The sequence below is a fragment of the Gopherus flavomarginatus genome, chromosome 18, assembly GCF_025201925.1.
Source record: "Gopherus flavomarginatus isolate rGopFla2 chromosome 18, rGopFla2.mat.asm, whole genome shotgun sequence".
NCBI lineage: Eukaryota > Metazoa > Chordata > Testudines > Testudinidae > Gopherus > Gopherus flavomarginatus.
The window spans coordinates 3213183-3239383 of record NC_066634.1 but is presented as its reverse complement, the minus strand read 5'-3'; the positions used below and the strand labels follow the sequence as shown (position 1 = coordinate 3239383).

At 61.2% G+C, this 26201-nt stretch overlaps 1 protein-coding gene across 3 annotated transcripts in view; it reads left to right on the top strand.

Moving 5' to 3' along the window:
* The first annotated feature begins 2349 nt into the window (after nucleotides 1–2349).
* LRRC4B (leucine rich repeat containing 4B) overlaps nucleotides 2350–26201 on the top strand; it is a 45084-nt gene continuing 21232 nt past the window's right edge. Inside the window, exon 1 of one of the 3 annotated variants that reach the window (XM_050927978.1) lies at nucleotides 2350–2447. The gene's annotated coding sequence lies outside the window, so the exon portion shown is untranslated. Of the gene's footprint in view, nucleotides 2448–10704; nucleotides 10795–20300; nucleotides 20396–26201 lie in introns of those variants that run through there. The other 2 variants (XM_050927977.1, XM_050927975.1) reach the window with 2 other exon arrangements.

Sequence of the window (26201 nt, the reverse complement as noted above, 5' to 3'; positions counted from 1 at the left end):
CACCCTGGCTTGCAAAGAGCGGGGACGGGGGGCTGGAAGCCAGGACTCCTGGGATCTCTCCCCAGCTCTGGGAGGGGGGTGGAGTCTAGTGGTTAGAGCTGGGGGCAGGGCTGGGAGCCAGGACTCCTGGGTTCTCTCCCCAGCTCTGGGAGGCATGTGGGGTCTGGTGGTTAGAGTGGGGGTGGGGCTGGGACCCAGGACTCCTGGGTTCTCTCCCCGGCTCTGGGAGGGGAGTGGGGTCTAGTAGTTAGAGCAGGGGAGCTGGGAGCCAGGACTCCTGGGTTCTATGCTGGCTCGGGGGAGGGCATTCTTTAATTAACACTCATTTGTTGCGGGGGGCGGTTTGAAGGAGAAGTGTCTGGTTCATGGCAGGGCCCTTTCATTGGGTGCGGTTCACCACCTGGGGCAGAGTTGCTCCATCTTTCCCTGGGACAGTTCTGTGCCCGGGGTCGGGGGGGGGGGAGCAGGGAGATTTTGCACTGCCTGTGGGTTACCAGGGGGAGGATTCACCCCCACCCTCACTAGACAGGGGTGCTGGCGGCTGGGGGGTTGGTCCTGCTCCATCTGTGGCTGTGCATTGGGTGGGGACCCCCCAGGCCAGGAGCACACAGCTCTGTCCCTGTTAGATGATGACCCCTCCGGGGAGGCGGGGGACTCCTGTGTGGAGAGGAGACCCCCCGTTTCGCCCAGCTGGCCCTGGCGCGGCCGTGGGGTTAGCAGCACCGGGACCAGAAACACTCTGGCGTCTGGGCCGAGCCCTTGAAAGGCTCCTGGAGCCCTAGGCGTGAAATCGACACGATCCAGCCAAACGCCACGGGGAAGGAAGGAGGCATCCGGTGCCCACCTGCAAATGGAGGCCTGGTGAGGGAGCCGGGCGGCAGAACCGGGACCCCGGAGTCCGGGCGAATCACAGCTGGAAGTGAGTCACCGTGGTGCCAAGAAGCTGGGCTGTCGTACCCGGCGTGTGGCTGCAAAACACGGGAGCTCCTTGTCCTGCTCGGCTCGAGGAGCATGTCCGGTTCGGGGCACTGGGTCTTGGGAGTCCAGAGAAGAGCAACCAAAACCGACCAAAGGTTTAGCAAACCTGCCTGCCGAGGCAAGGGGGGACCCCCCCTGAGTGGGTGTAGGACTGGAGGGGACCACGGTCTCGCCCAGCCCCGCGCCGACACTCGCACTTATCTCGGCAAAACTTTTCTCGCTGAGGCATGAAGAGAAAACACCCCACCCCGAGCGATATAAGTTTTGCCGTAAGCGCTCGGGGGCAGAGAGCTGGTTTGATTATGGCGACGGGCGAGCTCCCTCCTGGCGGTGTAACGCAGCTGCGGGAGCAAATCTTCTAGCTGAGCCTTGGGAGAGGACAAAGGGGGAGGGCTCCGGATCTGGATCCGGTCTGCGAATCTGTCGCAGGTTCTCTGCGGGGACTGGTGACCAGCGGGTCTCGGTGCCCACTGACGGCAGGATGAGACGCCACGGCCGCGATCTGCAGCGGGGCAGGTTTGGCCGGCAAGTTTTCCTAACAGTGAATGCTAAGGGAGGGGGAGCTCTGGGGTCCCCAGCCAGGTTGGACACACCCCTGTCAGGGCTGGGCCAGATTTGCTTGGTCCTGCTTCGGCACAGAGGGGGGCCTGGGGCGGACCCCACCCAGTGACCCCCCACATCCTTTTCTGCCCCACGAGTCTATGTACCAGGCCTCGGCCTAGTGCCCCCCCAATGCTCCGCAGCCTTGCACGGGGCACCCCCCCTTGCATACGTACATCCCCAGAATCAGGGACTCGGATCCAGCCAGGACGATGACTGTGTGGGGCTTGGTGGGAGCTGTGCCCCCCAGCCTGACCTCAGCACCGCGGACCTGCTTTGCTGGCCACCCTTGCCAGTGCCCTTCACTCCTGACCCGCAGCCCCTGCTAGCCCAGCCCTGCCAGTGCCCCTCACTCCCAACCCGCAGCCCCTACTAGCCCAACCCTGCTGCCCCCAGCTCTGCTGGTGCCCCTCACTCCCGACCCACAGTCCCTGCTCGCCCAGCCCTGCCCCCCCAGCCCTGCTGATGCCCCCCATTCCTGGTGTGTTTGTGGGGGCAGGGGGGGTATTTTTAGTGCCTGGGCCTCAGCCCCACCAGGCAGGAGGTGGGGGAGGGGCGGGGGTTGGGCTATTTTGGGCTCCCACGTGTCTTGTGGCCTGGAGCTCTGGTGCATGGGCACCGGCAGAGCTGGGGGTGGGGGAGCAGGGCTGGGCTGGCAGGGGCTGCGGATCGGGAGTGAGGGGCACCAGCAGGGCTGGGGGGAGCTGGGCTAGCAGGGGCTGTGGGTCAGGAGTGGGGGGCACTGGTAGAGCTGGGGGTGGGGGAGCAGGGCTGGGCTAGCAGGAGCTGTGGGTCAGGAGTGAGGGGCACCGGCAGGGTTACGGGGGGTGCAGAACCATCTCCAGTGCCCTCCGGCGCAGTGCAATGAGGTGAGGCCGGTCTCGGCGCTGGGGGGTGGAGGTGGGGGTGGCTGGGGGGTGGCTCTGATGCATCTGGAATCCTGGGGCTGGACCAGAGATGGGCAAAGTACGGCCCATGGGACTGTCCTGTCCTGCCCTGCCCCTGAGCTCCCAGCCCCTCCCCCACCGTCCCCCCTCCCCCGCAGCCTCAGCTTGCCCCCCACCCCCGTCAGGGCTCTGGGCAGTAGGGCTGTGAGTTCCTGTTGCTCTGAGCGGCATGGTAAGGGGGCAGGGAGTGGGGGGAGTTGGATGGGGGTGGGGTCCTGGGGGGCCTGTCAGGGGGCAGCGGTGTGGATAGGGGTCAGGGCAGTCAGGAGGTGGGGAGTGGGGGGGGGTTTGGATGGGTTGGGGCTCCCGGGAGGGGGCAATTGGGGCAGGGGTCCCAGGAGGGGCAGTCAGAGGACAAGGAGCAGCGGGGTCGGATGGGTCGGGGGTTCTGAGAGGGGCAGTCGGGAGTGGGAAGAGGGAGGGGGAGGATAGGGGGCAGGGGACAGGCTGTTTGGGGGGACACAGCCGTCCCCACCAGGCCCTCCATACAGTTTTACAACCCCGATGTGGCCCTTGGGCCAAAAAAATTTGCCTCGGGCTACAGATCCAGGAAACACACCCCCTTCGTCGCAAACACTGGGGGATGGTGGCTCATCTGAAAATAGTGCGCAGCCAGAGAGCAGGAAAGGCGCACAAGGGGGTGAGCTATTTTCAGATGAGACCAGGGTAGGCATCCCTAAAACTCGCGCAGACAAGCGGCGGGGGGAAGGGGGAGACTCTCCAGGGCTCGCTCTCCACCAAATCTTCCCCCGCACTGATCCATAGAGGGAGGGGACCCCCCTAGCCGTCCCCCTCCAGGCATCCGGTGGGCGGGTCGTGGGCGCCCCCTGCCACCGCTCCAGCGATGTCCTCGTGCAACCCCGAGTGTTTTTGGGGGATCGGCGGGGGCTGTGTCTGACACGGCGGATGGGCAGACCCAGAAAGCCCAGCTCGCCAAAAGTGACCCACCAGCTTTCCCCTAGCGCCCCCCCGACCCGCCTAGCGCCCGGGATTCCCCTTCCCCGCCCCAACACTCAGGACCTGCCCCGCGAGATCAGCACCACCCCCCTCCTGCGGGACTCCCTCCAGACCTGCCCCATAGGTCCCCACCCTAGTTGTCCGGGTAGGGGACCCCCATGGACCCCCGCGTCTCCTCTGGCCCAGCGTTTATATGTTATATGGGGAGGCCAGCGCCTGCGCCCTGCGCCCCCCCCGTCATCAGTCCCCCCGCCGCTAGGACTCGCCCTGCGCCCCCTTCCGGCGGGGCCGGAGAGGAACCCACGCTCCTCCCCAGAGCTGGCTGCTTGCGCCCTGGGGAAAGCCCAGGCGCCGGAGGGGGGAGGAGAAAGGGAGGACACCCCCCTCGAAGTGGCGGGGTTATTCCGTGTATCCCCCTCCCACAATGCAGATCTCTGGAGCGAGCCCTCCCCCCCGAGGCGCAGCGGTAACCCCTGTGTGTGTGTGTGTGTATGTGTTGGGGTGGGGGGGTGTTTGTGGGGGGTTCCCAGTTCCGCCCGCCCCCGGCTGAGAGCTTCCCTTGTCTGTCCTGCGCCCCCTTCTCCGGCAAATCCTCGGCTTCCCGGGCAGACCCACGGACTCCAGCCTGCCCCCACCTGGCATTTCTTCTCTGGGTGCCGCGGTGAGGGGCGCCCCTTTCTCCTCCCAGCCCCGTGCGGGGAGGGGGCGAGGGCTATGCACCCCCCCCCCCGCGTATTGCTCAGCGTGGGGCTCTGCTCCTGCCTAACATAAGAATGGCCGAAAGGTCCATCTAGCCCAGTGTCCTGTCTCCCGACAGTGGCCAATGCCAGGTGCCCCAGAGGAAATGAACAGAGCAGGGAATCATCAAGTGATCCATCCTCTGTCACCCCTTGCCAGGTTCTGGCAATAGACAGATAGATACAGGGGTGTATGGGGGTAGATGGATAGATGAGTGGGTGTAGGGGGATAGATGGATTGTTGGGTGTAGAGGGCTAAATAGATAGATACGGGGATGTATGGAGATAGATGGATATAGAGGGATAGATGAATAGATGGGTGGGTGTAGGGGGATAGATGGGTTTATGGGGAAATAGATGCATAGATGGGTGCATGGGGATAGATGGGAATAGATGAGTGTAGGGTGTAGATGGGTGTAGGGAATGGATAGATGGGTGTAGGGGGACAGATGGCTAGATGGGTGTACAGGGATAGATGGGTGTAGGGGGATAGATGGCTAGATGGGTGTATAGGGGTAAATGGGTGAAGGGGGATAGATGGGTGTACAGGGGTAGATGGCTAGATGGGTGTACAGGGATAGATGGGTGTAGGGGGATAGATGGCTAGATGGGTGTACAGGGGTAGATGGGTATAAGGGATGGCTAGATGGGTGTACAGGGGTAGATAGGTGTAGGGGGATAGATGGGTGTAGGGTGTAGATGGGTGTAGGGAAAGGCTAGATAGGTGTAGGGGGCAAGATGGCTAGATGGGTGTACACAGATAGATGGGTGTATAGGGATAGATGGGTGTAGGGGGATAGATGGCTAGATGGGTGTACAGGGGTAGATAGGTGTAGGAGGATAGATGGGTGTAGGGAAAGGCTAGATGGGTGTAGGGGGATAGATGGGTGTAGGGTGTAGATGGGTGTAGGGAATGGCTAGATGGGTGTAGGGGGATAGATGGGTGTAGGGTGTAGATGGGTGTAAGGAATGGCTAGATGGGTGTAGGGAATGGCTAGATGGGTGTAGGGGGGTAGATGGCTAGATGAGTGTACACGGGTAGATGGGTGTAGGGGATAGATGGCTCGATGGGTGTAGGGTGTAGATGGGTGTAGGGAAAGGTCAGATAGGTGTAGGGGGCAAGATGGCTAGATGGGTGTACACAGGTAGATGGGTGTATAGGGATAGATGGGTGTAAGGAATGGCTAGATGGATGTAGGGGGATAGATGGCTGAGTAGGTAGAGGGGTAGATGGGTGTAGGGGGATAGATGGGTGTAGGGTGTAGATGGGTGTAAGGAATGGCTAGATGGGTGTACAGGGGTAGATAGGTGTAGGAGGATAGATGGGTGTAAGGAATGGCTAGATAGGTCTAGGGGGATAGATGGCTAGATAGGTGTACAGGGGATAGATGGGTGTAGGGTGTAGATGGGTGTAAGGAATGGCTAGATGGGTATAGGGGGATAGATGGGTGTAGGGTGTAGATGGGTATAGGGAATGGCTAGATGGGTGTAGGGGGATAGATGGCTAGATGGGTGTAGGGTGTAGATGGGTGTAGGGAAAGGCTAGATGGGTGTAGGGGGATAGATGGCTAGATGGGTGTACAGGGGTAGATGGGTGTAGGGTGTAGGGAAAGGCTAGATGGGTGTAGGGGGATAGATGGGTGTAGGGTGTAGATGGGTGTAAGGAATGGCTAGATGGGTGTACAGGGGTAGATAGGTGTAGGAGGATAGATGGGTGTAAGGAATGGCTAGATAGGTCTAGGGGGATAGATGGCTAGATAGGTGTACAGGGGATAGATGGGTGTAGGGTGTAGATGGGTGTAAGGAATGGCTAGATGGGTGTAGGAGGATAGATGGGTGTAGGGTGTAGATGGGTGTAGGGAAAGGCTAGATGGGTGTAGGGGGATAGATGGCTAGATGGGTGTACAGGGGTAGATGGGTGTAGGGTGTAGATGGGTGTAAGGAATGGCTAGATGGGTGTAGGAGGATAGATGGGTGTAGGGTGTAGATGGGTGTAGGGAAAGGCTAGATGGGTGTAGGGGGATAGATGGCTAGATGGGTGTACAGGGGTAGATGGGTGTAGGGTGTAGATGGGTGTAGGGAAAGGCTAGATGGGTGTAGGGGGATAGATGGCTGAGTAGGTAGAGAGGTATTTGGGGATGAATTTTAGCTGGATGGTGTTAGGGGGCTCCGAGCCTTGGGGGCCTTGCGCAGTGAAAGTCCATGGCGCTGATCCCGGGTCCCCGCTCTGGATCCAAGCGTTAGTCGAATGGGGGATACTCACCACTCACCTGAGCCCGGTTGGCTGCATTGTCGGTAACACAGCATGTGAGAGCCTCACACTCGAGGGTGCAGAGAGAGAGAGAGAGAGAGAGAGAGAGAGAGTCCCCGTCCTCTGATGGCTGCATTGGGCACAGCAGGGGGGTGTGGGAGCCAGGATACCTGGGTTCTATCCCCAGCTCTGGGAAGGGAGTGCAGCACAGTGCCCCCTAGCGTCGCAGTGGGGCACTGGGGGCCAGCGCCCCCTAGGGAGGCCCTGCCCCACTTCCTTGCAGTGCCCCCTGGGGGAAGTGGGGGCTTATGACATTGCGCCACTGTTCACTCACTGCACGCCGGATCCTGGTGGTGGCTGCAGAGGAGCGTTTTGCCCACCAGGTGTCGCTGCTTCCTCAGCCATGGGGCGGCTGCCCTGGGCGCAGACCCTAACCCAGGGGCCCGGCCCCTTGGGGGGCTGGGGGTCACGGTGTGATCGCGTCCTGGGGCCAGGGTGCCCTCGGCTGGGCTGGCACCGAACTCGACCCACTGGCAGGGGGTTGAAGGGCCCCAGGAACGGGGGTATCTGAGCTCAGAGTGGGGGGGGGGGGGGGGCAAAGGGTAAATAGGTGCAGGGGACAGGGTGGGAGGCGGAGGGTTATGGGGCCTGGGAGTAATGGAGGAGGGGCCAGAGGCAGGAGGGAGGGGGGAAGGGGCTGAGAGTAACAGAGTCCCCCCCATGCACACCTCCCCAGTCCTGTGCCAGTGCACACACTCACAGACACACAGCACACCCACAAACACCCACCCACCAGCTCCCCTTGGCCCACCCAGAGCAGTGTGCAGAGAACAGAGCATGTGTGTATACGCACACACATACACACGCACAGCCTGAACAGCCACACGCTATCTCAGCAGCTCTCAAACTGTGGGTCAGGACCCCAAAGTGGGTCACGACCTCATTTTCATGGTGTCACCAGGGCCACCATTAGATGTGCTGGGGCCCAGGGCTGAAGCCTGTGCTGCTCCCTGACCTGGTGCTGAGGGGCTCGGGCTTTGCCCCCCTTTCCCTCCCCCCATATGGAGACATGCAGCAACGTTGTGGTCAGAAGGGAGTCGTGGTGCGATGAAGTTTGCGACCCCCCTGCTAACACACGTGCATGAATGGATACACAACACATCCCTAGACACCACTCCACACACACAGCCAGAGCACAGCTACACAGCAGGGAGTGTGCACGGCCCCCTCTACCCAGTGGGAAGCAGCCCCCTCCCCTCCCGCCAGAGGCACCCTCTTACCCATCCACACAGTTGTGATGTGCGTGGATTGGGTCAGCCCTGTTCTTACTAGACAGAGTTTGGCCAGGACTTTGTTCTTGGCTTTTGGGAAAAGTGCTGGCGGATTCTGGGTAACAGGGAACGGGGTGCTGGCACAGGCTGGGACCCTGGGGATTCTGGGTAACTGAGAACGGGGCGCTGGGGCAGGCTGGGGCCCTGGGGGATTCTGGGTAACAGGGAACGGGGCGCTGGCACAGGCTGGGACCCTGGGGATTCTGGGTAACAGGGAACGGGGCGCTGGGACAGGCTGGGACCCTGGGGGATTCTGGGTAACAGGGAACGGGGCGCTGGCACAGTCTGGGACCCTGGGGGATTCTGGGTAACAGGGAACGGGGCGCTGGCACAGTCTGGGACCCTGGGGGATTCTGGGTAACAGGGAACGGGGCGCTGGGACAGGCTGGGGCCCCTGGGGGATTCTGGGTAACAGGGAACGGGGCGCTGGCACAGGCTGGGACCCTGGGGATTCTGGGTAACAGGGAATGGGGCGCTGGCACAGTCTGGGACCCTGGGGGATTCTGGGTAACAGGGAATGGGGCGCTGGCACAGGCTGGGACCCTGGGGATTCTGGGTAACAGGGAACGGGGGCTGGCACAGGCTGGGGCCCTGGGGGATTCTGGGTAACAGGGAACGGGGCGCTGGCACAGGCTGGGGCCCTGGGGGATTCTGGGTAACAGGGAACGGGGCGCTGGCACAGGCTGGGACCCTGGGGATTCTGGGTAACAGGGAACGGGGCGCTGGCACAGTCTGGGGCCCTGGGGGATTCTGGGTAACAGGGAACGGGGCGCTGGCACAGGCTGGGGACCCTGGGGATTCTGGGTAACAGGGAACGGGGCGCTGGCACAGGCTGGGGACCCTGGGGATTCTGGGTAACAGGGAACGGGGCGCTGGCACAGGCTGGGGACCCTGGGGGATTCTGGGTAACAGGGAACGGGGCGCTGGCACAGGCTGGGGACCCTGGGGATTCTGGGTAACAGGGACCGGGGCGCTGGCGCAGGCTGGGACCCTGGGGGATTCTGGGTAACAGGGAACGGGGCGCTGGCGCAGGCTGGGGACCCTGGGGATTCTGGGTAACAGGGAACGGGGCGCTGGCACAGGCTGGGGACCCTGGGGATTCTGGGTAACAGGGAACGGGGCGCTGGCACAGGCTGGGCCCTGGGGTATTCTGGGTAAGAAGGAATGGGGTGCTGGCATGGGGTGGGCCCCAGGGCTTTCTGGGTAACAGGGACTGGGGCGTTGGGTTCTGGGGGATTTATTGATGCCACCAACCAGGGTCTGACAGGCCGAGTTCCCCACTGGAGACCGAGCCCCCCACCTCCCTTCCTACAGAAACAGCACAGCAGCCCCTACACCTGGAGCAACCCCCCCCACCCGCTTCCTGCAGCACAGCACCCCTAGTGCCACACCGGGGCATTGGGGTCAGCAGTGACTTCGAGGGGAGAGTGCCCCCTGTTGAACCCTGCATTGTTCGTTTATTGCGGTTTATGGTGGTCCCAGGCGTTCCTCCCGCGGTGCCAGGGCTTCATGCTGTATTGTGCCCCCCCCCAGAGCCAGCTGCCCTCTTGTGCTTGACTCTGCCCCTGGACTGGGCCTGACCACGGGACCTGGCCCTGCTAATTTATGCTCTGCGTCAACAACAGCTCCGGCTCACACCTTGCGCCGCGTGGCTGCTCTTTGCAGCTCTGCCTGGGGCTGCAACGGGGACTCAGTGTAAATCCAGAGCAGCCCTGTCCTCTCCGTGAAAGGGGGGCTCTTGGCCTGGGGTCACATGGATGGGGGAGGTCATTTGGGGGATTCCGGGTCAGAGAAAATGGGTGCCCCAGGGGATTCTGGGTAACAGATAATGTGGCACTGGGTCCTGGGGGATTCTGGGTAGCAGGGAATGGGCCACTACAGCTGGCAGAGCCCCAGAGCTTCTAGGTAACAGAAAATAGGTCACTTGGGGCAGGCCCTAGAGGATTGTGGCTAAAAGGTAGTAGGGTATTGGGGCAGGGCCCCAGGGGATTCTGGTAACAGGGAATGGGGCGCTGGGGCAGGCTGGGGCCCCGGGGGATTCTGGGTAACAGGGAATGAGGCACTGGCACAGGCTGGGCCCTAGGGGATTCTGGGTAACAGGGAACGGGGCGCTGGGCTGGGGGGGGATTACTGGTGGCAGCAACCAGGGGTCTGACAGGCCCGGTTCCCCCCATTCTCCTAGCGCCACCAGAAGTTAACGGCCTTTGGGGTGGGAGGGTTTGAGGGGGACCCAGATCTGCAGGCTCAACCCCTTTCTCCAGTCCCCCCCCACCTTCTGTGTGCTTAGCCCCCCCTCCCCTTCTCCATTCCCCCCTCTCTCTCCTTCCCTCTCTCTCTCCCTCCCTCCCCGGTTCCCTCTCATTCCTCCTCTCTCTCCCTTGTTCTCACTCCTTCCCCCCCTCTCTCTCCCCCACTCCTCGGTCTCTCTCTCCCCCCCTCAGTCTCTCTCCTTCTCTCTCTTCCCCCCCCCCAGTCTCTCTCCTTCCCTCTCTCTCTCCCCCCTTCCCGGTTCTCTCTCATTCCCTGTCTCTCTCCCTTGTTCTCACTCCTCCCCCCCGCCCCATCTCTCTCCCCCCCTCTCTCCTTCTCTCTCTTCCCCCCCCCCTCGGTCTCTCTCCTTCCCTCTCTCTCTCTCTCTCTCCCCCCCCCGCGTCTCTCTCTCCCCCACTCTCTCCTTCTCTCTCTTTCCCCCCCCTCGGTCTCTCTCCTTCTCTCGCTCTCTCCTCCCCCTCTTCCCCTCCTCGATCTCTCCCCCCGTCTCCTCCTCGGTCTCTCTCGCTCTCCTCCCCCCCCATTAACATTCCCCTCCCGTCCCCGCGGCCCTGCCAGACTCTGCCGCATCCAGCGCTGCGCGGCGGGGCCGGGCAGCTGCTCCGCCGCCTTCGCTCCGCGCCCCCCGCCCCCGGGCCCATGGCGAGCGCCCACTGAGCGGCCGGGGCCGGGGACCCCCAACGCAGGACCCAGGGGAGGGGGATGCTCCCCCCGCCGCCCCGGTGAGTGCCCGGCTCCTGCGCCTGCAGCGGAGACCGGCAGCCCCCGCCCCACATCCCGCCCCCCTCCCCGTGCACCCCCGGGGCCCCCGCCTGCATCCCCTCTTCTCCCCTCCCCGCCCCCTGCACCCCCAGGGCTCCCACTTGCCCCCCGCCTCCTGCATCCCTGCCCCCCACCCCTCCACCTGCATCCCCGGGCTCCCGCACCTGCATCCCTAACCCCCCTCCCGCCCCCCGCATCCCCGGACTCCCCACCAGGCCCCTGTCCCCCCGAGCCCCCAGCATCCCCAGGCTCCTCCTCGCCCCCTCTCAGTCGACTATCTCTGTGTTGCACCCTCTGCTGGCCCAACACCCCCCCGCACAACCCTCAGCATCCCCCTCCCCCCCAGCCTGCCAGTTGCTTCTCCTTCCTGCTGCCTCAGCACCCCGCCCCCCCGCTCCCCCCCCGTGAGCTGTGGCCCCTCTTGCCCCAGGTCCCTGGGCTTCCAGAAGGGGGCAGCCTCGTCTTGCTTCTCATTGGTGCAGCAGCGGGGAACTGGATGTGTGTGGGGGGTGGCAGGATGTTCAGGTTGCGGGGGGGGGGGGGAGATCAGGGTTTGTGGACACATGCTGGGGGAGTGTGATCCGTCCAGGGGTGCTGAGCCTGCTGGCGGGGAGGGGTCTGGCCTGTAGTGGGGGAGTGATCCATGGTGGAGAGATGGGGGATGCTGCGAGGGGACCCACTGAGGATGGAAGCTGGGTGTGTGGGCGGGGGTGGGATTGTCCTGCAGGGTTGGGGTGGGGGAGTGGTGGGATGCCAGGGGTGTGTGTGACCCATTGGGGAGGGATCAGGGCCAGCTGGGGGGGGTGATCGGTTGTGTATGGGGGATTGGGGGTACGACCCATGAGCTGAGGGGTGCTGGGACATGGGGTGGGACTGCGGGTACAGCCCATGAGCTGAGGGGTGCTGGGACATGGGGTGGGACTGAGGGTATGGCCCATGAGCTGAGGGGTGCTGGGACATGGTGGAGACTGGGGGTACAGCCCATGAGCTGAGGGGTGCTGGGACATGGGGTGAGACTGGGGGTATGGCCCATGAGCTGAGGGGTGCTGGGACATGGTGGAGACTGGGGGTATGGCCCATGAGCTGAGGGGTGCTGGGACATGGGGTGGGACTGGGGGTATGGCCCATGAGCTGAGGGGTGCTGGGACATGGGGTGAGACTGGGGGTACGGCCCATGAGCTGAGGGGTGCTGGGACATGGGGTGGGACTGCGGGTACAGCCCATGAGCTGAGGGGTGCTGGGACATGGGGTGAGACTGAGGGTATGGCCCATGAGCTGAGGGGTGCTGGGACATGGGGTGAGACTGAGGGTATGGCCCATGAGCTGAGGGGTGCTGGGACATGGTGGAGACTGGGGGTATGGCCCATGAGCTGAGGGGTGCTGGGACATGGGGTGAGACTGCGGGTACAGCCCATGAGCTGAGGGGTGCTGGGACATGGGGGAGACTGGGGGTACAGCCCATGAGCTGAGGGGTGCCATGTTGGTGGAGTGGAGGACTGACCTATTGTTGGGGGGTGACCTGTAGGGGAGGCGAGCTGGGGGGGGGGTCTGTCAGGGTGGTGATGGTGGAATTGAGTCAGTTCTGGGGGATGGGGGACTGGAAGGGCAGCTGGGGGTTCTTAGGCCTTCTGGTGGGGGGACCGTGTCTCAGAGGCTGGATTGGGGGTGCGGGAGTCCATGTGTCTGGGAGCCTGGGGGGCTGGGCTGAGTGGAAGTGCATCCTCAGGTGTGGGGGGGGGCAGATTTTCTGTCTCGGATCCAATGGATTGGCAGGTGTGTGTGGGGCAGATCGGGGGTACCTAGGGGAGGGGCACACAGCGGAGGATGGGTGGGGGGGTCAGGTCGGGGGTACCTGGGGGAGGGGTACACGGGAGGATTGGGGTTGGGGATACCTGGGGGAGGGGTACACAGGAGAGGATGGGGGGTTGGGGGTACCTGGGGGATGGGTACACAGGGGAGGATGGGGGGGCAGGTTGGGGTGAGGGGGCAGGGGGGATGCAGCAGTCGCCAGGGAGAAACCAATGTGCTACTCAGCAGCTGTTTCCACGGCAACTGGAGCTCATGAAAATGGGGTTGGGACAGAAAATGGAAACATGGTGTGTGGGGGGGCGATGCTGCAGTGGGCCTGTCTCTGCCCCCCCCAACAGTCGGGCGTCCCCCTCCCGCTGCTGGGCAATGGGCCCCATGCCCCCCATTCCTCTCCCATTAGTTAAACAGTAGCCCCCCCCCCCGACTGCTGCAGTCACAACCTGACTCCCCCCCCGGCAAGCGCCTCTGAGACCCCCTTCACCAGGGATCTGGCTGAGATGAGAGATGCCCCCCCAGTCCCAGGGACCCCCCCAACCAACCCCGTGGTGCCAGGGAACAGAGCAGGCAGGGGGGTGGGAATCCCCTCCCCCCGATCAGTGGGTGGGGGAGGGGCAGCTGTTGAGGATGGCTAGGGAGGTTTGGGGGGAGGGGTTGGGGGGGTCAGAGGTTGTTGGGGGGTTAGTGGGAAGGACCGGGGACAGCAGGGAGCTGGGTGTGTTGGGGGCAGTGTGTATCAGGCAGGCCTGAGATATTTGGGACCAGATGGGGGGGGGGGTTGCAGTGGGGGAGGGGAGCTCAGGGTCTTGGCTGGGGGAAGAGGAGATGGGGGAGAGAGGCCGGGCGGGGGAGGGCTGTTGGGTCCCAGGGGCAGTGGGGAAGGGAGATTTGGGATCTTGGGGAGGTGGCAGGGGCTGACCTGGGGGGGGACAATTTCTGCTCTGGGGAACAGTCCCTGGGCCGGTGCAGGAGCCGCCCCCAGCTGGCCTCACCCTCCAGCAGGGGGCAGCTGTGAGTGGCGGGGGGAGGGGGTAATGTATGTGTCCATAGAGACACAAGTGTGAGAAGAGGCAAATCTGGGGCTAACAGCCTGGGGAGAGAGACTGCGGGTCGGGAGTGGGGGGCACCGGCAGAGCTGGGGGGAGCCCAGGGCTGGGCTAGCAGGGGCTGCCAGTCAGGAGTGAGGGGCACCGGCAGGGCTGGGGGGAGCCCAGGGTTGGGCTAGCAGGGCCTGCGAGTCGAGAGTGAGGGGCACCAGCAGAGCTGGGGGAGCCCAGGGCTGGGCTAGCAGGGGCTGCGGGTCAGGAGTGAGGGGCACCGGCAGAGCTAGGGGAGCCCAGGGCTGGGCTAGCAGGGGCTGCGGGTCAGGAGTGAGGGGCACCGGCAGAGCTAGGGGAGCCCAGGGCTGGGCTAGCAGGGGCTGCGGGTCAGGAGTGAGGGGCACCGGCAGAGCTAGGGGAGCCCAGGGCTGGGCTAGCAGGGGCTGCGGGTCAGGAGTGAGGGGCACCGGCAGAGCTAGGGGAGCCCAGGGCTGGGCTAGCAGGGGCTGCGGGTCAGGAGTGAGGGGCACCGGCAGAGCTAGGGGAGCCCAGGGCTGGGCTAGCAGGGGCTGCGGGTCAGGAGTGAGGGGCACCGGCAGAGCTAGGGGAGCCCAGGGCTGGGCTAGCAGGGGCTGCGGGTCTGGAGTGAGGGGCACCAGCAGGTCTGGGGGGGGGGTCAGGGCTGGGCTAGCAGGGGGCTGCGGGTCGGGAGTGAGGGGCACCGGCAGGGCCGGGGGGGGGGTGTCAGGGCTGGGCTAGCAGGAGGCTGCGGGTCGGGAGTGAGGGGAACCGGCAGAGCTGGGGGAGCCCAGGGCTGGGCTAGCAGGGCCTGCGGGTCAGGAGTGAGGGGCACCGGCAGAGCTGGGGGAGCCCAGGGCTGGGCTAGCAGGGCCTGCGGGTTGGGAGTGGGGGGCACCGGCAGAGCTGGGGGAGCCCAGGGCTGGGCTAGCAGGGCCTGCGGGTCGGGAGTGAGGGGCACCAGCAGAGCTAGGGGAGCCCAGGGCTGGGCTAGCAGGGGCTGCGGGTCAGGAGTGAGGGGCACCGGCAGAGCTAGGGGAGCCCAGGGCTGGGCTAGCAGGGGCTGCGGGTCTGGAGTGAGGGGCACCAGCAGAGCTGGGGAAGCCCAGGACTGGGCTAGCAGGGGCTGCGGGTCGGGAGTGAGGGGCACCAGCAGGTCTAGGGGGGGGGTCAGGGCTGGGCTAGCAGCGGGCTGCGGGTCGGGAGTGAGGGGCACCAGCAGGTCTAGGGGGGGGGTCAGGGCCGGGCTAGCAGGGGGCTGCGGGTCGGGAATGGGGTCTGCTGGAACCCCTTTATCGTTCGGCCCTACTGTTTAAATGCTCTTGACCCTGGCACAGTGCCTGGGGGGGATTGATGGGGGGGCGTAACCATTGGGGGCTGCCAATTCTGGGGGGGAGGAAGTGGTGGGGCAGGGGGTTCAGGTGAGAAGGCCACTGGCCACGGGTGTTTGGTATCTGACAAGAACTGGGGAAGGGGGTTTGGAACCCAGGCGTCCTGCCCTCCCCCCGCCCGCACTGCCTGGCTTGGGCGGCGGGGGCGGGGGGAGCCGTGTTCTGGGAGAAGTTTCTCTGCATCGTGCGGCATCTGCAGGCTCCTCACGTCCTGTTTGCCAGGCAGCCCTGCTCCAGCCGCTGACATTGAGATGGGGTGGGGGGCGAGGGGGGGATGGGCCTCACAGCTAGGGAATCCCCCCCCCACACCTCCTCCCCTCTGCCTCCTGCCCAGCCCCCCCAGCCCCCTCTGCCAGCCTGGAATCCTCCTGTTCTGCCTCAGCACTGCCAGGGGAGGGGAGTGGGGCGGAGGGGCCAGGACGCCTGGGTTCTCTCCCCGGCTCTGGGAGGGGAGTGGGGGCTGTGGTTAGAGCAGAGGGGGTTGAGAGCCAGGACGCCTGGGTTCTCTCCCTGGCTCTGGGAGGGGAGTGGGGGCTGGTGCTTAGAGCGAAGGGGCTGGGAGCCAGGACTCCTGGGTTCTCTCCCAGGCTCTGGGAGGGGAGTAGGGGCTGGTGTTTAGAGCGAGGGGGCTGGGAGCCAGGACTCCTGGGTTCTCTCCCCAGCTTTGTCACGGTCTCTCCGTATAACCTGTCACGTGTTTGGCCACACAGCTTTGGGGAGGGTACAAAGTGGGAGGCCTGGCTGTGGTCCGAGTTACAGAACCCGCTGCTCCCCAGGCAGGGCTCGGTAACTGCTCCACCAACCCCTCGCTCATCTAAATCCTGATGACCCCCCCACCTTCCCTTCTCTGATGGTTCTTCCTCCCCCCCTCGCTCCGCCCTCCGCGTGGCACGGATCAGATGCTGATTCCTGGGTCTGGGGCTAACCTCCTCCCTGGCATCTCACCCCCCTCCCGTCTCCCATTGAGGAGGGTGGGGTTGGCAATGGGGGGAGGCACACTGCTGCACCCCCCCTCCACGCAGGTGTTGTCTTGTCCTCTTGCACATAGACCTGGGTGTGTGAGGTTGAGGAGATCAGACCAGGGCTAGAACCCAGGAGTCCTGGCTCCCAGCCCCCCTCCCCGCTATAACTACTAGACCCCCTCCCCTTTGAGAGCCAGGATCGAACCCAGGAGTCCTGGCTCCCAGCCCCCCTCCCCGCTATAACTACTAGACCCCACTCCCCTCCTAGGGTTGTGCTGGGCCAAGGTCTCCGCACTCCGCCACGGGATGCACTGTGTCCTGCCGAGTTGTTGTCGGTACAGGGGAGCAGCCGGCCGAGGGTCTGGCAGTAAAGGAGAGGGAGAGATGGCGGGTGATGGGGAGCGGAACTGGGGACCGGTATCGCAGTGGGGTTGGACGCGTCCCACCCTGTTTGGCAGGTGGCCGCCGAGTGGGGAACCATTGGGGATCAGTGTGCGAGGAACACGGGAGCTGGGGATTTGCGTGTGGATAACACGTGTTTGCGATCGAGCGGAACAGAGGGTGTGTGAGTAACGCATGTGTCCGACACCAATCCCGATGCATTGTGTGTGGATAACATGCACTGTGGTTACCGTGTAGCTATCACCAATCCCGATGCAGTGTGTGTGGATAACGTGCACTGTGGTTACCGTGTAGCTACCACCAATCCCCATGCAGTGTGTGTGGATAACGTGCACTGCAGTTACCGTGTAGCTACCACCAATCCCGATGCATTGTGTATGGATAACGTGTACTGCAGTTACTGTGTAGCTAACACCAATCCCGATGCATTGTGTGTGGATAACGTGTATTGCGGTTACTGTGTAGCTAACACCAATCCCGATGCATTGTGTGTGGATAACGTGTATTGCGGTTACCGTGTAGCTACCACCAATCCCGATGTATTGTGTGTGGATGACGTGCACTGCGGTTACCGTGTAGCTACCACCAATCCCGATGTATTGTGTGTGGATAACATGCACTGCAGTTACCGTGTAGCTAACACCAATCCCGATGCATTGTGTGTGGATAATGTGTACTGCGGTTACTGTGTAGCTAACACCAATCCCGATGCATTGTGTGTGGATAATGTGTATTGCGGTTACCGTGTAGCTACCACCAATCCTGATGTATTGTGTGTGGATGACGTGCACTGCGGTTACCGTGTAGCTACCACCAATCCTGATGTATTGTGTGTGGATGACGTGCACTGCGGTTACCGTGTAGCTACCACCAATCCCGATGCATTGTGTGTGGATAACGTGTATTGCGGTTACCGTGTAGCTACCACCAATCCCGATGTATTGTGTGTGGATGACGTGCACTGCGGTTACCGTGTAGCTACCACCAATCCCGATGTATTGTGTGTGGATAACATGCACTGCAGTTACCGTGTAGCTAACACCAATCCCGATGCATTGTGTGTGGATAATGTGTATTGCGGTTACCGTGTAGCTACCACCAATCCTGATGTATTGTGTGTGGATAATGTGTACTGCGGTTACTGTGTAGCTAACACCAATCCCGATGCATTGTGTGTGGATAATGTGTATTGCGGTTACCGTGTAGCTACCACCAATCCTGATGTATTGTGTGTGGATAATGTGTACTGCGGTTACTGTGTAGCTAACACCAATCCCGATGCATTGTGTGTGGATAATGTGTATTGCGGTTACCGTGTAGCTAACACCGATCCCGATGCATTGTGTGTGGATAACGTGTACTGCGGTTACCGTGTAGCTAATACCGATCCCTATGTATTGTGTGTGGATGACGTGTGCTGCGGTTTTTGTGTAGCTAACACGTGTCCGACACCGATCCCGATGTATTGAGTGTGGATAACGCGTTCTGCAGTTACTGTGTAGCTAACACGTGTCCGACACCAATCCCGATGTATTGTGTGTGGATAACGTGTACTGCAGTTACCGTGTAGCTAACACCAATCCCGATGTATTGTGTGTGGATGACACGTACTGCGGTTACTGTGTAGCTAACACGTGTCCGACACCAATCCCGATGTATTGTGTGTGGATAACACGTACTGTGGTTACTGTGTAGCTAACGCATGTCTGACACCAATCCCAATGTATTATGCATGGATAATGCGTACTGCGATTACTGTGTAGCAAATACGTGTCCGACACTGATCCCGATGTATTGTGTGTGGATAATGCATACTGAGGTTACTGTGTGGATAATATGTTGCAGGTGACCCTGTAGCTAACAGGTGTCTGAGATCGAGCCCAAGAAATTGCGTGTGGCTAACGTGTGCTGCGTGTTACCGTGTGGCTAACGTGTACTTTGGGTTGCCGTGTGGTTAATGTGCTGCCGGTGACGATGTGGATGACGTGTTGTGCGGATCGCTCTACATGGGATCGCTGTGCAGAGAACATGGAACCGGGCGATCCTGCTGGGGGTCCTGTGCGCTCGCCGTAAGCTCCTGGGCCATGGCCGTGTGTGTGTGTAATGAAGCCACCCGTCGGCAGGACCTGTGCTCGCCGTTGTTCCCTGTGTACCAGCATGTGGGGACACGTGTGAGGGAGCGCCTGGTGCCCTAGGGAGACGTCCCAAACCCCACAACCATCCGCTGATAACCCGAACCCCTGCCAACCCCCACCCTCCTAACCCCCAACCCCTTAACCCTTGAACTCCCAGCCCCCAGTGCCCAGCCTTGATGCCTGTAACCCCACGTTCATTGACCCTAGTCTCCGGGACTCCTGACTCCCCTAAACCCACTATCTGCCCTGCACCAGATCTCCTGAGCGGCTCCCCTTAGCGCTGAGGGTCCATGGTGACTGGGGGGAAGGGGGGAGGTCTCTGAGGGCACGTGTGACAGATTCCGGTCCCTGGCAGGGACCACGTTCTGGTCCATGCTCGTCTCCTCGATCCTCTCCTGCAGTGACCCTGGGTTTCGGTGCGTTGTGACCCCGTGCGGATCAGGCCGGGTCCTGCTGGGTCCACAGCGTCTGGAACCCAGAGCGAGGGTAGAAACCCTGGGGGAAACATCTGCCCCACCTGCAGCCTCCCCTGACCGGTGCCAGCGCTGGCCCCCCACCCTGCACCCTCCAGACATGCCCCCCAGCCCCACTGATGGATTATTTCGATATCGAGCCTCCCAGCCGCTTCCCTCTGGTTCATTCGCCGGCCCCAGAACCAATTGGCTGGATAATTCATTGGCTGTTTAATTAACTCATTTACGTTTTGATCCTCTGCCCCCCTCCTCCCGCCTTTTCTCCCCCTCAGATGAGTATGTGCCCAAACCACAACAGATCCGGCCCCACCACTAACCAGCTACACGGGCTCTCCCCACGGCCTCCACTCCATCCCCTCTTTCTGCCCCCCATTCCCACCCATCGGCTGCACCCTCTCTTCCCTCGCCAACAATTCAAAAAGGGGGAGTCAGACCCCCCAAACTGGGCAAAATGGGGGGGCACTTGCATGTCTCTTCTCCCATTTGAACACCCCCCCACCCCGTCTCCGCCCCGGAACAGGTGTGGGGAAGAGGGTGGGGCCTCAGGAGAGGGGCGGAGCGAGGGGGCGGAGCCTCAGGCTGCCGCGGGGGTGGAGCAAACTAGAAGTCAGCGCCTGTGAGTCTCAGGGCCCATGGGGAGGGGGTCGGGGGTTGCGGATTGTTGTTTCTTTGTATTCCTGGCAGCGCCTGGGGCTCGGCGCTCGGGTCATGTGCCAGGAGCCCGTTGCGCTGGGCACGTTCAGACACAGAACCTGCCCCAAGGAGCCTGCCAACAAAATACCAGACAAGAGAAGCTGGAGGGGGGACGGGAGAAGAGTTTGCAAGTACAGAAAACGTGGTTACGAGAAGGAGAAAAATTGTTCTCGTTAATGTCTGAGGATCGGACGAGAAGCAACGGGCTTAAATTGCAGCCGGGCCGGTTTAGGTTGGACACTAGGAGAAACGTCCCGACTGTCGGGTGGTGAAGCTGTGGAGTAAATCACCCAGGGAGGTGGTGGAATTGCTGTTGTTGGGGATTGTTAAGAGCAGGCTGGACAAACCCCCGTCAGGGAGCATCCAGACCAGTGGCTCTCAACTTCTGCAGATGGCTGCTCCCCTTTCAGGAGGCTGATTTGTCTTGTGTACCCCAAGTTTCCCCCCCGAAAAACGACCTCCTTCCAAAACCCGGCGTCGAAATACAGACGTGTCCCAGCCACCCTACTGCTGAAAAGTGTCTGACGTCCTCATTTTTACCATAAAATTGTGAAAGAAATCCCCTGGAACAGAAGTACCGGGCTGCCGTTTCAGTGTTGAGTGCACAGAGCTGTACGAACAAGCCAGGGCCCGGATGAAAGGTTAGTTTGTGCAAACTCCGCCAGGGCTTTTTGGGTCGCTGGGTGTAAAACTAGGTGAATCTCTAGAGGACTTGATGCCAGAGCCCGTAACAAGGAATTTTTTGCGGCCAAGGCAAAGGGCCGGCAGGGCCCTGAGTCCCTCTCAGAGAGAAAGACCCACCGCCGAATTGCCGCTGAAGAATGAATGAAGCTGTGGCAGGGATTCAGCGGCAGGTCCTTCCTTCCAAGAGGCACTCAGGGGCCCGCTGCCGAATTTCCGCCAAAGAAGTGGCAGCGGGAGAGCTGCTGCCGAAGCACCGCCCATCGTGGTAGAGCTGTGCCCCTCCGCTTTGTGCGCCCGAGGCAAGTGCCTCCTTCCCCTCGCCCTTGTTACGAACTTGGGGGTATGCAGAGCTCTTCCCCTGGGTGCGTCCCCCTGGTTGAAAGCCACTGGAATACATAGTCCTGCCGTGAGGGCGGGGGACGGGACTAGATGACGTCTCGAGGTCCTTTCCCGCCCTGTGAGACGACGGTGGTTGGCATCGTGCGTACTGACATAGGCTGCGCGTTGCTGGGGTTTCGTCGGTATCCGGCAAAGGAGATTTTTGAGGACGTGCGTTCCCGGGACACTACGGGGCTCTCTAATCTGGCGGGGGAATGCCGAATGAGAACCGAAGGATAGGAGCTGGTGCCAGACGAAAAAGGAGGATGGTATTTTTAAACATAAGGGGGGGAGAGGAAGAAGTAGAACACCCCTCCCTCCGACATGGTGGGGCTTCCGATCTCAGCTGGTGTGACGGGGGCCCTGATCTCAGTCGGGATCTCGAGGCGCAGCCGCAAGACATGGAATGAGACTCGAGGCGGAGGTGAATCTGCAGGGGATTTTAGAGGGGAGGGGCGCAGGTTGTTTGGGAGTCTTGTGGTTTTAGAGCTGCCCTGGGCGGGGTGGGGTAAGTGGGGCAATTTGCCCTGAGACCCACAGGGGCCCTGCGAACCCTGGCCGAGAATCCCTTCCCTGGCTAGAGGCACTGTTTTAATTTTTACTCACCTGGCGGCGATCCGGGTCTTCGGCGGCACTTCTGTGGCAGGTCCTTCAGTGCTGCCGAAGACACGGAGTGAGTGAAGGACCTGCTGGCACCGCAGACTTGGAGCACCGCCCGGTGAGTACAAGCACCGCAGCGGATGGCACCTTTTTTTATGTCCGCTCCCCCGCCTTGCCCCAGGCCCCCTGAATCCTCTGGGTAGCCTGTGTGGTCTTTTGAGTTTCCTAAAGTGCCAGGTGCTGGAGTCCTGGGATTTAAGGAGAATCAGGAATTAGGGGGTGGGAGAGAGACGTTTACAAACAGGACCCAAACAGGACCTGAAAACAAGACGAATTAAATGAGCCCAGTGTTTATCATGTTGCCTCTATATCAATCCATGGTTTGCCCACACCTTGAATACTGCGTGCAGGTGTGGTCGCCCCATCTCCAAAAAGCTAGATTGGAATTGGAAAAGGTTCAGAAAAGGGCAACAAAAATGATTAGGGGTCTGGAACGGCTTCTGTATGAGGAGAGAGTGAGAAGACTGGGGCTTTTCAGCTTGGAAACGAGGCGACTAAAGAGGGATATTGTTGAGGTCTATAAAATCATGGCTGGTGTGGAGAAAGGAAATCAGGACGTGTTATTTACTCCTGCTCAGAACACAAGAACTGGGGTCACCCAATGAAATGAACAGGCAGCAGGTTTAACACAAACACAAGGATGTATTTCTTCACCCAACACACAGTCAACCTGTGGAACTCCTCGCCGGAGGATGATCTTGTCATGGACTCACAGGTCGTGCCCACTCTTGGCCCTGTGCGGTCTGTGAGGGGAGCCCCCCTTCAGAGCAACAGCCCTTCTCTGGGGGCCACTCTCTCACGGGTTCGGGCCTCTCCACCTCCTGGAGCCACACCTCTCTGAGCCTCAGGACGTCTGTCTCAGCCACAGGCCTCCTCAGGGAGTCCCCTCGCTCTGGACCCCCCGGGGCCTCCTCACCCCCAAAGGGGCCAATGCCCCCTGTTCTCTAGCCCGGAGCAACTCTCCTCCAGCGTAACACAGGAGGGTTTATTGAGAATTGAACCCAGCACAGGAAACTCTCCGACCTCAGGCCTGGCCTCCCTCAGCCCAGCACATCCCAGTCCCCCTGCAGCCAGGGGGGATCTGCCCGCTCCCCCTCTCCAGCCCCGAGCCCCCCTGCTTCCCAGCTGGGCATCTGATACCCCCGGTCCCAAGCCCTTCCTCTGTCCATTGTCTTTGTCCCAGGTAAACAGCTCACGGGGTCCTCGCTCCTCAGCCCTTTGTCCTTCCATTGGCCAGAACTGGCTGCCTTCCAAGCTGGGGTGGGCCCCTTGGTCACCAGTCGCTAGGGTTCCCCCTCTCCAGGCCCTTGTCCGGGGTCCCAGCCAGCAGGTGAGGTCACCCCTGGTCCTCTGCACCAACAAATTCTCTCCTACCACCTTGTTAAACATGCAGCACACAGGGAAACTGAGGCGCGCACCTGCGATTCATGTACAACACCACACAAATCCCCAACTTTGTCACAGTTGTGAAGGCCAAGACTAGAACAGGGGTCGGAAAAGAACTAGAGAAGTTCCCGGAGGACAGGTCCGTCAATGGCTACTAGTCAGGCTGGACAGGGATGGGGTCCCTACCTCTGTTTGCCAGAAGCTGAGAATGTTCTGTTCGTTCCCTCAGGGGCACCTGGCATTAGCCACTGGCAGAAGACAGGATCCTGGGCTAGATGGACCTTTGGTCTGACCCAGTCTGGCCGTTCTTGTATTATTGATTTCTTTTCAAATTTCATGATTTGACAGCCAATCTCTTGATTTCTGTGGCCTGACCCATGATTTACCAGCAAGAGGAGGCTGAGGAGATTGACGTATTCCCATAGGAGAAACGTCAAAGTGTTTGCGGGAAAGTGGGCTGCCGTCACGGATGGGATAAACGGGGGTCAGTTGAGGGCTCATCAGCCATGGTGTGCTGCTCCCAAGGAGTCAGAAAAGGAGCTTGGTTGTGGTTTAAAGAAGGTGAAAAAGAAACAAGGAGGATGCAGTGTTGTCAAGCCCAAGAGTTTTTTAAAAAAAAGCAGTACAATTTTTGAGTGTGTTCTCCATGCCTTGTGGTTTCTGAGGCTTCAGGCTCTGCTCGAGTCAGCTTTCCAAGCGCCTTTCTGCAGCCACGCGCGTGAGAAAATGACTCTCGCTTAAAAAAGTGGCCGCAGAGCAACTCGCTTAATCCCCTGACTCCAGGAGCTGGGGCTTTACGAAACACACCGGACGCTGGGTGAGTGAGACTTGCTCAGGGCGATGCCCCCTTGGTTCAGTCCTTTCCACGTTGAGGGGCAGGAGCTTGACCGTGGTTCTGTAGGAAACCAGCGGGAAGGGGCCCCAGATGCCAGCACCTGAGCTCTGATCACCAGATTGGGTTGGGATTCTCTCCAGGAAAAAAAAAAACAACTGATCTCTGAATCAGGTTGAGTCTGAATCTGTTACGTGTCTTTATGGTAGTCCCAAATGCGATCAGCCGGCAGTCCTGTGCCAGCCACTAAGCAGTCCTCATCCATATTCATAATAGCTGAAGTGGTTTTTGGGTGGCAAACGATTGGATTTGGATGTTGTGGTCTTAGGCTTCTCGCGGCTGCTTTCCCACCAATTGCGCTTGACTAAGGGGAGCTGGCCTGGGGGTACGAGCGGGGTGTCAGTGTGTGGGAGATGCTGCTCCTGTGTCCCAAGAACTTTGTCACTCTCCTGGGGGGTTGCATGTGGGGACATGCCCGCAGCGGGCAGGGCCCCGGTCTGAATCCTGCCCAGTCAAGCAGAAGCCAAAAGCTGTTCCCACTTCCTGGCTGCTTGGGGTCCCCTCAGGGACATGGGTTTCGTAGGGTGCCTCCCTCTCCAGAGATGGGTGAGAGGTGGCAAAACTGTTTCATTCCTCCCCCTTCCCACGCACCCACTCTGTGTGTGTTTAAAAAGTCATCCGACACAGCTGGGGACGTGATTACAACAACAACAACAATTCAAAGAGAATCTCCTGGGTCTGGCGAGGGTCTCCTCTTGTTTTGGGGGTGGGGTCCACACGGGAAGTAACTTTCAAAGGCGGATAAGGGCTGGCTGCACAAAAGGTACTTTGGCGCGACGCTACCCAACCCGCGACCTTGGTCTGCACAAGGGTTTGACAGCGGCGTCGCTACGGGGAAAAACCCACTCCCCTCTGAGAGACGGGGCTGGATGCACTGCAGCTCTGGTGTAGACAGTGTTACGCCGCTGGGCTCATTCAGTCGAGTTAGCTCCTGGCTTTTGGGGTGATGGATTACCTCTGCTGAGGGCAGAATTGGCATAGGTCGTGGCTATGGTGGCTCTGCACTGTTTTGAGCGCAGACAAGCTCACAGCCTAGTGTGATCCTCAGCTCCCCGGTGTGGGGAGAGTTAGACACCTAACGGCGTGTCTACACTTACAACGCTCTCGCCTGGTGCCATGTAGCCTCGACCTACGCTGGTGAGGCAGAAGAAGTCGGACCCAGGGCCGGGGGATCGCTAATTCTAGCTCCGTCTCTCAGGGCTGTGGATTTTTCGCACCGGAGGGACGCAGCCGCACGGACGTGAGTTCCTAGTGCAGAGCAGCCCCGGGAAGGGGATCAGGTGGGGGAAACACCAGAGAAGTGGAGGAGCCTTTTCCATTGGCACAAGAACCGGCCATGAGGAAGTTTAGGCTGGAAATGAGCAGGTTTCTAACCCGCAGATGAGGCCGGGGGAGGTTCGGGATGGGGACAAGACGCTGAGCTGGTTTTAAGAATGAGTTGGTGACGTTTCTGAGCGGGATTATGGGAGAACAGGGCCCAGGAGGGTCCTGTATGGAGACGGCTCCTCCGAAGCCAGCAAGCTGAGCCGGAGTGAAACGCAGAGCTAGGGACGGTCTGGTGGCCCCTGGTTGATGGGATGGGATGCTCTCCTGGAGGTAGGTAGCCCAGGCTTGCTTGCTCGCTGGTTTTGAGTGAGCGGGACATCCCATTTCAGCCAGCAGGCTGGTGCCCGAAGAGTGTTGTGACCCCGTCCCCTAGGGGCCTGTGTCCCACTCCCGCCCCAGGTGCCTGCATCAAACAAAACTCTGAAGCCACACGGGCGCTTTGGGAAATTTGACCCAGCTTACGGCGACGATAGTGTCATCCAGTCTGGCTGCCTCCGTAGCCCTCGGCCGAGGAACGTCGCCCGGCGACTTCTGCCTCCAGCCCATATCGGGCGGTCGAGCTAGGGAGCACTGTGAGAGAGCAGGACCCAGTCCTGAGCTGGCATGGGACTAGGGGCTTGTTTCTGGTCCTGGGTTCAAAATCCCAAGGTCGCCAGAGGAAGCGGAGACCAGTGATTTGGGCTTGGGTGAGCCGGGTGCCAGGCTCTGCTTTTCTGGTGGGATTTTAGGCTCCCCCTTTGCCTTCCCCCTGCCTCAGTTTCCCACCTGTACACAGAGCTAGTGGTGCTACCCTGCCTCCTGCGGGGCTGTGAGGAGAATGAGTCGCCCAGCTCCTCTGGGGATGGGGGCCGCGCCAGTGACTAATCCGCCCTTGGGGCTGGGGAGAAGGACTGGGGAGCAGCCCAGTTACTCTGAGAGCTTGAGGCAAAGGGCTGGGCGAGACAGGCCCTGCCTGGCGTCGGGGTGCTGGGGACGGGAGGGGGGGAGAGGGACCTGGAGCTGGGGGAGGGGGATGTAGCCTGTGGGAATGGAGGGGAGGGAGGTGCCCTGGGCTGGCATGGGGGGGCAGGAGAGCAGGGGGTGGGTGGAGGGAAGGCACATTGGGCTGGGGGGAGGGAGGT